The sequence below is a fragment of the Saccostrea cucullata genome, unplaced genomic scaffold (assembly GCF_032062105.1).
Source record: "Saccostrea cucullata isolate Sc308-1 unplaced genomic scaffold, CSIRO_AGI_Scuc_v1 ctg1958, whole genome shotgun sequence".
Taxonomy (NCBI): Eukaryota; Metazoa; Mollusca; class Bivalvia; order Ostreida; family Ostreidae; genus Saccostrea; species Saccostrea cuccullata.
In genome coordinates, this window is record NW_026919846.1 from 60001 (window position 1) to 76306 (window position 16306).

The 16306-nt window shown below is 32.6% G+C and overlaps 1 pseudogene; it reads left to right on the forward strand.

The window, feature by feature from the left end:
* Positions 1 to 11918: 11918 nt before the first annotated feature.
* LOC134239054 (uncharacterized) lies at positions 11919 to 13886 on the forward strand (annotated as a pseudogene).
* The last annotated feature ends 2420 nt before the right edge of the window (positions 13887 to 16306 follow it).

The following is a 16306-nucleotide window of genomic DNA, read 5'->3' on the forward strand; positions in this document are numbered from 1 at the left end:
GAAAGATGAAACTCATGTGGAATCATTCTCAGGTAGTGTAGATTCAAGTTTGTTCAAATCATGACCCCCGGGGCTAGGGTGGGGCCAAAATGGCCGACCCAAGTTTTACATAGGAATATATAGGAAAAATCTTTAAAAATCTTCTTCTAAAGAACCACTGGGCCAGGAAAGATGAAACTCATGTGGAATCATCCTCAGGCAGTGTTAATTCAAGTTTGTTCAAATCATGACCCCCGGGGTTAGGGTGGGGCCAAAATGGCGGACCAAAGTTTTATATAGGGATTTATAGGGAAACCTTTTAAAATCATCTTTTCAAGTACTTCAAAGCTATGATTAGTGATATTAATATGGAATCATCTTCAGGTAGTGTAGATTCAAGTTTGTTCTAATCATGAACCTCTGGGGGGTTAAAATTCAAGACCCCCCTTCCCCCCCCCCCCCCCCCCCCCCCCCCCCCCCCCCCCCCCGGTAAACTTTCATTTCTGATCTGATATGTGTTTTTTCCAAGCCAATGTGCTCAGGTGAGCGCTGTGGCCCCTGGGCCTCTTGTTATGGTAGTTGTATATTTATATTAGGGATGGCAATCGATTACAGAATTGCCAATCGGTTAATCGCTAGACGTTCCGACCGATTAACCGGTTAGTCGTATCAAAAATACATATTTAATTGATAATTAAATTTGTTTTTTTTTTAATCTTCCTGAAACTCTATTTCAGAATCAGAAAGAAATTCTTTTTCAAAAAGTGATAAACTGTTGATATTTAATCAGAACAATTCGTGAATTTATTTTTTAAAAGACGAAAAAGATTTAAGAAATCACAAAAAAACATGATTTACGTAGTTAATATTTAACAGTTTTTCAAGTCAATCTACAGTTGTGATACACTCTTCATTGTTGTCGATGATATCAGTATTTGAAATGAATTGCCGATTTTTGTTTAAGAAAATTAACTGATCGACAACGGCTGATGACAGACGACTCCTAAGTTTGTTGATAATAATTCCGGATGTAGAAAATATTCTTTCCAAGGGCACGGATGTTCGTGGAATTGATAAAATAATTTTTTGCCAAGCCAGTGAGATTAGACAATTGTGTATCATGTTCAGGCCATCATTTCAAAGGATCAACGCTTTTTGTTTCTTTTTCGTTCATAAACTCACAGGTGCTTGGGGACGGGACCCCCCCCCCCCCCCCCCTCCCGTGTTCCGTACCCCCAAGGATTATGTGACTTTTTTTAGTAAAATATTTTTCTATGATATATTTTCAAAGTATTACAACTGAAAAATCCAAAATCAAAGCTAAAACTAGCCCTTTTAAAAATTCACCCTCCCTGATACTATAACATAACTAGTTATAGTATCAGGGAGGGTGAATTTTTAAAAGGGCTAGTTTTAGCTTTGATTTTGGATTTTTCAGTTGTAATACTTTGAAAATATATCATAGAAAAATATTTTACTCAAAAAGTCAAATAATCCTTGGGGGTACGGGAAGGGGGGGGGGGTCCCGTCCCCAAGCACCTGTGCATAAACTGCGATCATAATTCATTTCTGGTGCGCAAGCAAGCATATTTGATGTTCCTCAGTGTAAGTTAATTCCATCGAACAAATTTGACATTTTACAGTTTTTCTATCTATCTCTCTCTTATATATTTCCATGCATGCGATGTCGTTGGGTTGGCATTTTCAATGACAAAAGGTAAATAGTACATGTAGTTACACATTAAAAGTTGTTACACAAAAAAAACCTGAAGAGTATATTCAGTATTGAATTAATATTATTCAAGCATGACTAGAGAAACACCGGTTATGTCGGAAAGAGGTCAGTGTTTTAACAGTAATTAGCACTAGCAAAACCCTGGGGTTAATTATAGGGTAGACTGTAATTTTCTCCAAATTATTATAATTGGACAACTTTGATACCGTTTAATTACAGTTCAAGATTTGGAATGAAATTTTACAACTTGATAAATTTTGCTAAAAATAAGGCATATTTTCATTTTTTGGATCCGACTAACCGATTAGAGAATTTGCAATCGATTACCATCGTTCCGACCGATTAATCGATTAACCGGTTAGAAATTGACATCCCTAATTTATATATATTACCTCATATTAAAAGGAGATCAATAGACAAACATGCGCTGATGGTTAAAAAGAGAAAAAACTGTTTCTACTGTGTTCACTTTCTCTATAGTATACTCGTCATTTTGACCATGTTGTTACCTGTTGAATATTATAATAAACCACGTGATTTCTATCATACCCAGGTAACTCTGTGAATGCTAAAATTCCATCACGTGACGTGTTAGGAAACACGCATTCTGCTTGCCGATAGTGATTGTTCGTATCTGCTTCAATCCATTCCCATCGAGCCACGGGATATTCTTTTTTCTCTTAGATATCTATAATATTATTGTTATATTTATCTCATAAGCATTTCATTTTACTATCCTTATATATTTTTGAATGCATGTCTCTACATGTTCGTAGTCTACAAGAAAAAAGAGATTTATTTATTATATTTTGAATCATTGATTAACATGAACATCCAAAGTAAGATCCAGTAAATAAAATTGAAATCATACCATCCTCAACACGCTAATTTATTGGGAAAAGTAATTATAAAAGAAACTGAAAAAAACTTGAGCAATTGTGATGTTTTTCTTTCTTTTTTATAAAAGGGAGAAAAGACAGGCTTACTGTTGTTATCGGGTCTCGATCCCGGACCTAAATATTATTGATTCTGTGCATTACCGACTGAGCTAGTCGGCATTTATATTCGAATACGGGAATTGTTGAAATCAACCATTGCTGTTGATAATCAATGAGAATGGCTTCTTCTACCGGTCGATGTTATTTGTTATTAGTTATATATACTTTATTTAAAAACTTAAAAAATAATAGTGACAAACATATGACGAGAGAGAGAGAGAGAGAGAGAGAATGCACCAAATATAAATACAGTAGCTATTCTAATTTTAGACCACTAGCTCATCACAATATTTACTAAGCTCCACCTCTTATGTATATTTATAAATCTTATCTTCAATCAAGAGCAGATAAGTCTAATTTCCCAATATTTGCAGAAAGGTGGGGTAAGGAAACAACGAATTATTTCATTGCAACGCAGTTTATAACATTTATGACATTGCATTTCATTTGGAAATAGACCAAACTCTATAATAAGTGACTTGAGACAAAAATAAAAACAAAAATAAATCTAACAAGAGAGATCGAAAAAGACCCAAAAACTGGCGTTAAGTGCAGTCATCCTTTGTAAACTCTGACATTACAATTCACTGAATTTCATGACAAAATGTCTGAAGAAAGTTATCTATCTTAACAGAAGAGTTTTCTCTCTTATCAGAGGGATATTCCACCTTAATCATCATATGATATCGTAACAGATGTCATGAAAGCATCAATGGATTAAAACATTAAATTTTGCGTTTATTAAAAGTTCCTATCTGTAGAAACTACATGTACATACATGTATTTTCTTTCAATTCAAATTTATTTTATTCAAATAAACAAGCAAAATTGTAAGAAATATGGTTGAAATATCAAAGTATCTGTGTTTGTCATTAGGGTCTTTCGTTTTCGGTTTCTTTTTCCCCTCTATGATATAAGGGTCTTCCGTCTTTAGCGGAAGACCCTTCTCTTACTCTATTGTTTCCTTTTCACTTTTTTTTTATCCTTTTTTTTCATTACAAAGTTTATGCAAAGGATTTCTCGGATATGTCTAGTTCAATTTCCTTCAAATTTTCTGAGTTGACGGATTCTTATCTGAAGTTAATTCCTTCATTTCCTTTTGTGATAAATCACTTCAGGTCAGAAGTTATCTCCAATTTAGCAAATTTTAAATGACCATTTTTTTCGACACAAAAACTCAAAAATGACAAAAGCTAGAGTGCTGATTTTTTTAATGATAGTATGGGACATGTTCTAGTTTTGCACCTTTGTTTTCAAATTTTCCGAAATTGATTAGTATGGAAGCTCGGTAGGGGTAGAAATTTAAGACACAAATTTTGAATGAATTTTCGCGACATTTTGTATCATATTTTTTAAAGTATAAATATTTTGTTTAAATATACTGAATGCAGAATGACAAGATCTTTAATATGATATAAAGAAAAAAGTGCTGACTCATCACATTAAGGCCAGGGTGGGGCCAAAAGTATTTATTGAATTACTTTTTAACAGTCAATAATTTGTTATACCTTACAGAAGCAAAAATGTTTATCTCACAATTCTAAAACTATATATTATGATATTTATGTCATATGTTACATATATAGAGGCCACAAGGGGCCAGAATGCTAAATCTTCTTTGTTTTATATCTCAAAAGTGGGAAATATTTTAATAAGTAATATTGAACAAAAGATGTTCAAAACAATGTACTGAAATATATGCATCCTTCCATTTTTTTGCTAAACATCCCCTTAAAGGAGTTGAAGGGTTGGCCCCTATATATTTCTTTTGCAAATAACTCGAAAACGAAAGAGAATCTCTGAGTAGTTGCTGAACAAAAAGTGTTCAATCAAGACAATCAAGTCAAGGGCTGAGAGGGGTCTAAAGTCTTCAGTCAATAACTCTTAAGCAGTCAATATTTTGTTAAATTTACTGAAGCAAAAATCAGAGACATGTAATACTGGATTTATATGTCTGCAAAAATTTACAACTATATATTATGATTTTCATGTCATATGGTACATAATTAGGGACCACAAGGGCCCAGAATGCTAAATCTTTTACGCTTTATATCTCAAAAGTGAGAAATATTTTGATAAGTAATATTAAACAAAAGATATTCAAAATTATGTTCTGAACAATATGCAACCTTTCATTTTTGCTAAACATCCTCATTAGAGAGCTGAAGGGTTGGCCCCATATCATTTTTTTTTTTTGCAAATAACTCGAAAACGAAAAAAACATCTCTGAATAAAAGTTAAACTAAAAATGTTCAAAATTTTAAAAGTTTTAAGATAAAATCAAGAAAAAGGGGCCTGGCACTCAAATATGGGGGGGGGAGCAAGAGGGGCCAAAAGCAATCGAAATTCTTTATCAATTTATTTTGTTATACATTACTGAAGCAAAGATGTTTATCTCAACAATCTACAAATACTTACGATTTTTGATATATTCAATCAGTACATACTATAAGTTCAAGATATATTACTGTAGTCAACGTCGACTCACACAAATTGTTCCGACAAAAATAGTCCCATCGTTAATAAGTAGATACAACATAATTGTTCATGACAAGAATAATGTTGTGTATGTCATACGTAAAAGAACCAAAATTATTGTTATTTTTTCCTCCAAAGATCACTTTCCCCCTAAATTCAAATAAAAATGTTAATATTCCTACGTTCGCTCTCTCCTCAGCCTTTTTTTTTCTACATGTTTGATAACAGAGAATATCTAGGTCATTCTTCAGTTGATATTTTTTCACTGATGAATTGATTATACTATATCAACAACTGTAGTAAAATCATGTTAATTGTTCGTTAATTATCATATTGTTTCCTCTAAGAGAAAAAAATCATTCTGTGTGTCTAGTGTATTAAATGACGGAATTTTCAATCCCTGAGCAGATTCCTGCACGTGTGTAGACAAACTACGCAAACGGGGAGTACCTATAAAATGTGTAACAAAACTCGAACTGGCTGGGGATTTCTAAAGTGACAATCGTTTAATTTTTATTAATCAGAATTTGTATTCATGTGATCTAATTAAGAAAGAAAGTTCTGTCTGCCATCGAACTTCTCTGTTCGCGGAAGTCAGTTTGACAACTCCATCGCACATGTGTATAGACCAAGGCTAATTGGTCTTGAGGACATAGGTCTACTATGTGTACTGTTTGTTAGCATGGTTAGGAGACTGGGTGACCGTAATGCTACGGAAATTTACACAAGTTCTAAATCTAGACAGTGCAGTTTTATTTTTATAAACGTCATTAAACACTGTTAAACATATTAAATCTAAAAGTCGAATATCTTTGGATATGGGATAACCCATATCTATTCTTGTTATGTCATATGCTAGATAATTAGGGGCCACAAAGGGCCAGAATGCTAAATCTTTGACGCTTTATATCTCAAAAGTGAGCAATATTTTGATAAGTAATATTGAACAAAAGATGTTCAAATAATGTTATAAATAATATGCAACTTTTCAATTTTCGCTAAACGTTCCCATTAGGGAACTGAAGGGTTTGCCCCTAAATTTTTCTTTTGGAAAAAACTCGAAAATAAAAAAAAAATCTCTTAATAGTCTTTGAACAAAAAGTGTTCAAATTCCCTCGAGCTTTAAGATGAAATCAAGAAATAGGGACACTCAAATTAGGGGCAAAAAGGGGCAAAGTCTTTAATTGATCAATCTTTATCAGTTAACATTTTGTAATACATTACAGAAGCAAAGATCTTTAACCCAACAAACAACAACTACATATTATGATTTTTATGTCGTATCTACATAATTAGGATCCACAAGGGACCAGAATGCTAAATCTTTGACGCTCTATATCTCGAAAGTGAGATATATGTATTTTGATAATTAATATTGAACAATGGATGCTCAAAATAATGTTCTAAACAATATGCAACGTTTATTTTTTCATTAACTCTCCCTATTATGGAGTTTTAGAACCCCTTAATAATTTTTTGCTAATAACTCGAAAACGAAAATCATTCTCTGAACATTTGTTTAACAAAACGTGTTTAAAGCATAAAAATGATAAGATGATTGGAACAAAAAAGGGTTGGCCCTTAATATAAGGGTTCAAAAGGGGTAAGAATTTTTGATTATGTCACGTTCAATGCCTTTTTTAAAAACATCACGGCATAATTGTTTTTCTTAACAATACTTGTATAATCATTGTAAAAAAAAATCTCAGTCTAAATCTCATATAATCTCATCAAGAATCAAACAGAAGAGATCACATCTCTAGTAGTTGCTATTCTCAATTTTTTTTTTACATTTTGCTAAATAAAAATTTTGATTATTTCCTGCAAATATATATGAATCCTATAATTAACGATAATTTACTTCACAAGTACCAGGGGTGGGTAAAGAGGGAGGGGTGGCGGTGGGGTTTGCATATTTTCCAGTGTTTTAGTGTTTTACGCTGTAATGTTAAGCATTATTCATATGAAGGGTAAAAAAGATTTAAACCGTGTGATATTTTGGAAACAGAGTTTAAATTCCCTATTGTGTTATAGAAAATGTTAAAAAGTAGAGTACTAGTATTTAGGCAGTTTGATTCTCTATAAGACATGAAGAAAACATTTACCGATCGAAGGAAGCTTGGATATCTACTTTTGAAACTTAAAAAAATAAATGCATCTTTCTCAATTCTGATGAATTATAATTGTTAATGTCCTTAAAATACTTTTTGGTGGCAGTAGTTGTTTTACTATGCATTTCACCGCTTTGGGTAGCATCTTCAATTAAAACAGTGCATCCTAAATAAAATACGTTGTTATATTACGTCCCATTCCAGAATTTTTCACTCAGATGAGATGTTACTGTATACCACTCCAGTAAAGGGTCTTTTCTCTGCACTCAACAAAAGATTTTTTTATAGTGCTAAAGCCTGCCATGACACGAGGCCTTGATTTTCAAGTCTCCCCAAAGGATCCGGAATTTGCGCTTTAAAGAACCAAGCACATGGCTTAAGAACAGTGATACCTTTTTTTATTACAGACGAGATTTGAACTCAATACCCTCCGATCGCGGATCAATCTCTCTACCAATTGAGCTATACCGCGTCATTATAATTAATAACAAAGTACAAGAAACTAAATAACGGTACAAGTAATTAGAATTTTTAGTCTTTGGCCAGGGTCATCACTTTATTAGTATTTGTTGATCAAGCATTGATAAAGCATTGTAAGAACAAAAAAGGGCATAAACAGAGGTTTCAGAAATTAAAGGGCACTAAAGGCTCAACATCGTGACAGCAAACAAACAACACATCTAGAACAGTAACTTTTTATTATAAAATGGAGGGGGTCCAAGTAAAAAAAAAGCTCATGCCCTATCCATATGAATTAGCATGAAATATTTTATTCACAGTAAATAATGCAAAGTAAAAATGCAAAAATGAATGTGAATTAATGAACACATGTATATTTAAAAAATATGTAAAAGTTGTACAGGAATAATTTCAATATTTATGTCTGTTGTCGTCATTGTTGTTGTCGTTGGCATCATTGTCATAAACTTTTTACTTCTTCATCTTCCTTTACAAGAACCACTGGGCCAATTTTAACAAAACTTGCCAAAAGTATCCTAGGGTGAAGGGACCATTCAAGCTTGTTCAAACGAAGGGACCTGTCCTCTTCCAAAGGGAGATGATTATATGAATTACATGTAGTCAAAAAATTGACGGTATCTTTTTAAAAAAAAATCCTCCTCAAGAATCACTAGGGCAGGAAAGATGAAACTCTTCTTCAAATCATGAACCTAAGGGCTAGGATGGGGCCACAATTGGGGATCAAATTTTTTGAAAAAATCTCTTCAAGAATGCACAGATTGAGGAGAGATGAAACTTATTTTGGATTATCCTCAGATAGTGTAGATTCAAATTTGTTCAAATCATGCCCTCCAGGGGTAAGGTGGGCCACAGTGAGGTTTCTAAGTTGAACATAGACGTGCATTGGAAAAATCTTCTGTTCAAGAACATCAATACCATGATTGTTCTTAGTTATATGGAAACATCCTTTTGTAGTGTAGATTCACGTTTGTTCAAATCATGACCCTAGGGGTAGAGTGGAGCCACAATGGCATATCAAAGTGTAACGTATTAGGGAATTTTAGAAAAATATTTCAAAATCTTTATCTCAAGAACCAAAGGGCCAGGAAAAATGAAACTCATATGGTAGCATCCTTGGGTAGTGTAGATTTAAGTTTGTTTAGGTGGGGTCACATTGGGGGACCAAAGTTTAGGAATACATAAAAGTTTTCTTCTCAAGAACAGCATAGCTATGATTGGTCATATCAAAGCATTCTCTTGTAGATTCAATTCTCCCAGTTTAAAAAAAACTGCCTGATATGAACAGAGTTTACAAATATCAAAGTTGTCATCATCAAAAAGACAAACCGATGCAAAAAAGGGTTTGATGTCCAGAAAACAACGCAATATATTTTAAACAGTAAACCTGGTTCAATGCAATTGATCTATTCGTCAAGGATATCAAGAAACAAACCATAAATAAATCAGCTCACTATTTACGAGCAAAGGAAAAAAAAAACAGTGTATTTTTAAAGAAATATTTATTAAAATCTCTGCAGAAATGTCCATGTGGGAAACTATTTCATTTCCTTGATGTTTTGACAATGATAAAAAACAAAGGTTATAATACTTAATCTTCCCATATTTTATTTCATGACAGGGGAATAAAATATTTTGATTATTAAATATACATATATATCAAGACTATATATCAAAAAATAAAAGAAAAACTTTTTCCATTGTTTTGAATATACCCAAATGACTATGTTTGTTATTTTGAGTACTAATACTGGGGTCGAAGGGATTAGCTATAGAACAAACAGTTTGACGATTGAAAGCTCTTGAGTAGTAGATAATATCAGAAAATATTATGGTGCATGGATTGTTGCCTCATTTCACTCTCTTGTGAGAACTTTTTTCATAACAATTTCTGGGAATTGTTATATTTTTTAAAATTATTTACAATGTATAATAGATTCTTTACTTTTTTTTTACTTTAGAAATGGCGTCCATTTATCAACTCCTTTGAAAATAGAGTAGAAGATTTTAACTATGGTACATTACTAAGGTTAGATTGTACTAAGGACTACACGGAAGAGAACAGCATTCTGGGTAAGTTTTTGTCGCTTATTAACGAATTGATATTATGTACTATATTACACTATTACAGTTTTTTATCTGTAAGCATACCCGATATTTCTGTCAATTTTAAAGCGTTGATGAAAAATTTATTTTACAATTAAGATGTTTTATGGATTTCCTGGGGTCCGGTCAACAGGGGATTCTGACTCCGTCTAGGCACCTGATCCCACCTCTGGAATCCCCGATGGTTTGTGTTTTTTGCCCTCTTCACATGTTTTATGAATGAATATGAATGAAAAATGGTGTATCTAAGTATGAACAATACCAAACTTGCTTCGGATGCTAGAATTGACCTACATTTTCTGTATTGTGGAAAATGCACACATCAATGATCTACATTTGCATCAGATGCTGAATCTGATCAACATTTTTCTGACGATTTTGGGACATGTATTCCCAAGTTACATTCTTGATGCTGAAGATTTGTACACTCTTCAAAGAAAAAAATATATATCTGGCTTTGTATTACTTATAATCGCAATCTGTAAAACTGGCATTGATTAGAAAAAAGTAATGAAGAATCTATATGTCTAGTTCATTCTAGTAATATTGTTAATTTGAAATTTCAGTGGTTCGGCTTCAATTCCTGGCAATAGAGATTGCAAGAAACCGTGAAGGATATAATTCATCATTACGATTTAACAAGAAAGACAACTCTGATCAGAATACGTAGCATAGGGCCAATTCTTCTGGTGTTCAAAGAGAGCTTAATATTAGGTCTCAGAGGACTAAATGAAATCTTATACTGCTGGTTGATATATGATTCATGTATATGGTATTTCATATTGTCAAGATTTACAAACACGATGTTGTGCTGATATGGAATATTAGCTTAATATGATATCCAAATGGAAATTACATTGTTTGTTTATCATGTTTATAATGCAGATAAAGTGTCATATACACTGTATATACACTGCAAATGATTAACATTTTATAATTTTTTTTTAAAAGTCAGTTCTCCATTTGAGTTTTATCATCTTTTAATTGACTGTAGGGAAATGCGGGTCAAGAGTGGGGGCATTGTGTTTCACAGCTTATTCTTATGCTTAACATTCTTTTAAAACATTTTTTTTAACATGATAAACAGTAAATTACTGTAAAACTGCAATTGTTCTGGTATTATTTTATGTACCACTGAAAATGTTGTTTGCAATGAATATTGCCATTATGCAAACATTTAGCTAAGAATTCAGTTTCTCGCCGTTCTACAATACAGCATGAAATATTTTATTTACAGTAAATAATACAAAGTAAATCAATGAACATTAGATGATTGCAAATTAATCATGTTCAGACATCATTAAAAGTTCACATTCTTGATGATCATTAGAAAGACATTTAATTTTGTTAAATATTTGTAAAAATTGAAAAATGAATTTGATTTAGCTGTAACCGCGCGTGTCCAGGTCCCTTTGATGTATTTTACATATGTGTCCTTAACGTTGGAGTTTTATGAAGAGACTTACTTTTACATTTGACAGCTGACTTTTACATTTTAGTGATTGGAGTTTGTCTATGTTAAAATTGTAAAAATCAGTCGTCAATTGTAAAAGTAAGTCTCTTCATAAAACTCCAACAAGAAGCCCTATTATATCCAGGAATGTTTATTTCATTTAAATCATCAGTCTTAAATTCCACAAAACATCGAATTCTGTTATAAAGTCTGTAAATTTCTTATATTGGAGACAAAGCGCGTGTGTTTAACATTAAGTCGCTTTTTATTGATAATCTTTATGAATGTTACACATATTTATATAATGTTTATATATATGTAAAATATTTTTAATTTCTATAACTCCGCAGAAACGCACGATTACATAAAAATTTGTATATCAAATAGTATACCTAATTGCTTAACTACACATAGGGAGTTCTATTTTTAGTTCAGCTTTGAGCACTAGTGACAGTTTTCACGGGTAAACCTTCTCATGCGATCAGTAATGACATATCGATCAATATAAAGTCCAGATCACTTTACAAAGAATCTTACATTTACCTTAAATCTAGGTCATCGGTAGAAAAGAATATATAAACATGGCAGCCAGTACACCAAAATATCCATTGGGCTCTCCTCAAGAGCATATTGAAATGTGTAAAGCTCATGATTTACGTATTGATATGGTATGTGAGGACTGTGATAAATTCATTTGTGGTAAATGTGCTAAAACAAATCATAAGGAACATGAATGGAGCACTATATCCACAGCTGCTACCCAAAGGAGGAGAGGTCTGCTTAATTTTCTAACGAAAGTAAAAAAGGATCTGCCTGCAATTGATGAGAAGATAGAGAAAATTCCAGATCACAGAAAATGAAGATCTATGTGATATTGAGATTGAAAAGCTTCAGAAGCATGTTGATGAGATAACGGCCAGGTTGACAGAAATCAGGAAAAACAATGAACGAAGATTGAGAGAAAATTTGGAGGAGAATAATAAAAATTTGAATTATGTGAAAGAACTATATGCGGTATATTGCATATATTTGCCCCCACAAAAGTCAAATTTTGAAAACTTCCTGAAATGTGCTAAATTCAATAAATTGTATGAGAATATATAAATTAACACAAAATATTATAATGTCAACGCAGTGTATTCACAATTTCACAATTTTTGTTTTTATGACGTCACAAACTAGTCCGATTTTATATCCTTTTTCAGAAAGAGGACAAAATGGACAAAATTTCAACAATTTTAGCTTTAAAATTTATAGAGCGCAAGTTTGTTCAGGAACAATACCGGTATTGACATATTTCATTGATATTATCATTCTACACATTATATCAAAATATTGATCCTGAACACACATGCGCTCGGTGACTTTACTCAAAATATCGACGAAATATTTACATTTTTCTGTAAAATCAATAAAAAACTTAAATTTACGTCATATTTGTGACGTCATTACGTACATATGGCGTCATTACTTATGAAAACATTCAGTGCTTTGAAGTCAGCTAATACTCCCCTGTTTAAGAACTTAATTAAATATATCTCCATCAAAGTTTGATTTGGGGGGCAAATATTGGTTATTACCGAATAAAGTTCTTTGAGTTAAACAAAAAGAAGAAAGAAAATAAAGAGATGGTAAAGTTTTTGGAGGACAACAAGAGTACTATGTCAGATTACGGCTTCCTTGACAACCATAGAGAACTGACAAAAATTCTGGCTGGTCTTGATGATGTTTATGATATAAAGAACTGTAAACATTCAGTGAAATACATAGTTAGAATAATCTAACTGTGTTTCGGTACAGGCCCTCAACACAAACCGGGTCCATAGGACAATATCATTTTAACGATAGAACATTCTATCTATGAAATACAGTAAAGGAGAAATCATTGAGGAGGCTCTGAAAAATATGATGGGAGAAATTCTAGATTTATATGATTTCAGTTTGACTGAAACAAACTCATTTATATATGGATATGAACCAACAGATGTATTGAAGGGATTGTGTGAAGATCAGTGTTACATAAGAAAAACAGGGTCATCTGACACTGAACAAGTAAACAAAGAAGGTCAAATTAAACATAAATATAATTTCACTGCAAATGACATGTGTGTGACTGATATTGGTGATATTTCTTTGACTGAATTTAGGAAAATTCAATCAGCTGTCTGTCACCATCAGGATCTGTCTCTACAGTCACCAGTACAAATCCACTGACACCAATAGGAATCTTTCAGTCAGTGGACGGCGGACTTCTGGTCACCTTGAGAGACAATGTAACAAATCCATACAAATTAAAGTCACACAGCAGACGTCTGGTGAGACACACCACAGTGACAGGTGACGTCATCCATGAGTATGAGTACCAGAATGACGGTCAGACCAGACTGTACACATCGCCAGTCAGAGTCACACAGAACAGTAACAGTGATATCTGTGTTGTGAACAATACAAGTAGCACTACAGGTGATTTTTTGATAATGTCTCCTTATGGTCGTATGAAGTCTGTCTACCATGGACAGAACCTGACAGAGAGTTTTTGTAGACTGTGACTCCCTCTGTAACATCCTTGTTAATGACACACGTAACAAACAGATCCGTTTGCTGAGTCCTGACGCTGAGTTTCTGAATTTTGTACAGACAGAAAATGAAGTGAACAATCCAGTCTCTCTGCCACTGTACAAGTCTACACTGTAGGTAGGATACTTGGATGGAATTGTCAAAGTGTTCCAGTACAGAACGTAATATATATGAATTGTCATGAAGATAATTCATAACAGATATCATAAAAGCATCAATGGAAACATTAAATATTGATTATACTTAGTACCGGGTATTCTTGTATGTAGAGTCTGCATATTTGCTATAAATTCTTACTATTAACAATAATTTAAGTAATACAGTAGATATTTCAAGGAATCTACATCTATCATTGTTTTCACTTTTTATATAACTTTGCTAAATGTATTTTTTTTATAATTACTTTTTGTACACTTATAATAATCCTTTATTTTTAATGACAATTTACTGAACAGATAGCTTGGCCGGTGGGAGGGGTTATTTTCCAGCTTAGTATGCAGTAACATTCTGTATAGAATTCCTATGATGTTTAAAGATTTAAACTGGGTAATATTTTAGAAACCGAGAATTTACCTCTTTTTGGTGTGTGCATTGTGTAAAATAAAATGTTATTGTGTAAAATAAAATGTTAGAAAGGAAAGTAATTAGGTAGTTTGATTGCTAAAAAATTGAAGGAAGCATTTACAGATTGGAGGAGGCTTGGATATCTACTTTTTGAAAATATAAAACTAGAGTATAAAAAAAATATATAAATAAATGCATTTCGGGGAAACTATTTTTGTTACATATATTTTTATTGCCCTTGAAACATTACTAGGTGAAAGCAGTTGTTTTACTACGTAGTTCATCGTTATAGGTGGCAGCTCTAATTAAAAGAATGCATCCTAAATGAAATATGTTTGTTTTACGTCACGTTCCACAATTTTTCACTCAAATGAGATGTCACCATGTACCAGTGAAGGGCTTCAAACCTTGACCTTCACACTACAGTCATGGCCATTAGTTAGTTAGGGGATCTTTATACGTGTTCAGATGAGATGTCGCCATGTACCAGTGAAGAACTTCAAACGTTGACCTTCACACTACACCCATTAGGTAGTTAGGGATCTTTATACGTGTTCAGATGAGATGTCGCCATGTACCAGTGAAGGGCTTCAAACCTTGACCTTCACACTACACCCATTAGGTAGTTAGGGATCTTTATATGTGTAGTGTCAAAGTCTTCTATGACATGATGGGTACTCGGTTTTTAAAGATCTACAACTTGTTCTTCAAAGTTCCAAGCACATGTCTAAAGAACAGTGCTATTTTTTTTATTGTAGCCGAGATTCAAACTCAGGACTTTCCGTACATGACGTGATCCGGCTACCAACTATACCGTGACAGTATAATCAATGATGAAGTATGGAAAACTAAAAACATGTTATTAGATTGTTTTAAGTCTACGGCCATAACTTTCAAAATATGGGTTGATCAAATAAACAAAGTTAATACTTTAACTGAAACCCATCATATTTCACGCATTCTCAATTTATAGTCACAAATCGATCTTGGGAAAAGTCAAAAAAATTAGTGAACTGAAATTAACACTTTTATACGTCATTTGAAACATGAAAGTGTTTAGTTATTAAAAATAGCAATTTGATTTACATACTTCATGCGTTGTTTTGTTGGCCTCCTTCGAAATAAAAGCGGTTGGAGGGCTAATTTTACACCAAGATATTTACGTGATGTTGAAAAGCCATATTTGGAAACGAAAGACTTTTTTTTAAATACAAAATTAATATGATACACATCAAATTTTGTTAACTATAAACATTTATGAAACGTTTAAGCACATTTGTAAAAGGGGTGTACAATCTTTGATTCAGTTATTAGTAAAAATAAAACGGACATAATTTTCATTTAAATGAAATTATTTTCTTTTTATTTTAACAAGTTTTAGCACATTCGATGATAAGCTTAATAATGATAATATTCCCTAAAATGCTACATTAATTGATTCTTTATTAATCTGCTCAGAGAAACGCACATTATTTAGAAGATAAAAAGGTTAAATATTTCGCCATTACCTGATTACGAAGTGTTTGTTAAATATCACGTAAATATCGCACATAGATATCATACAAAAATAAAAGTATATTCGGGGGGAAAATGATTATATTATTTCAAATTATTGGATTTTATGAATTTTCTAATCTGTGTTCTTACAAAGGGTTGAATTGAAAATTCAAGTTATAAATGATTTAACTATAGAGCACTCATGTAATTCATAACACCCCCCCCCCTTCCACCATTTAATCTGTTGATTATTTCAAATGCAGTCATTTACATAGCATCGTGTTTGAAAGTGTATGTGTGTGTGTTGGGGGGGGGGGGGGGGGGGTAGCCA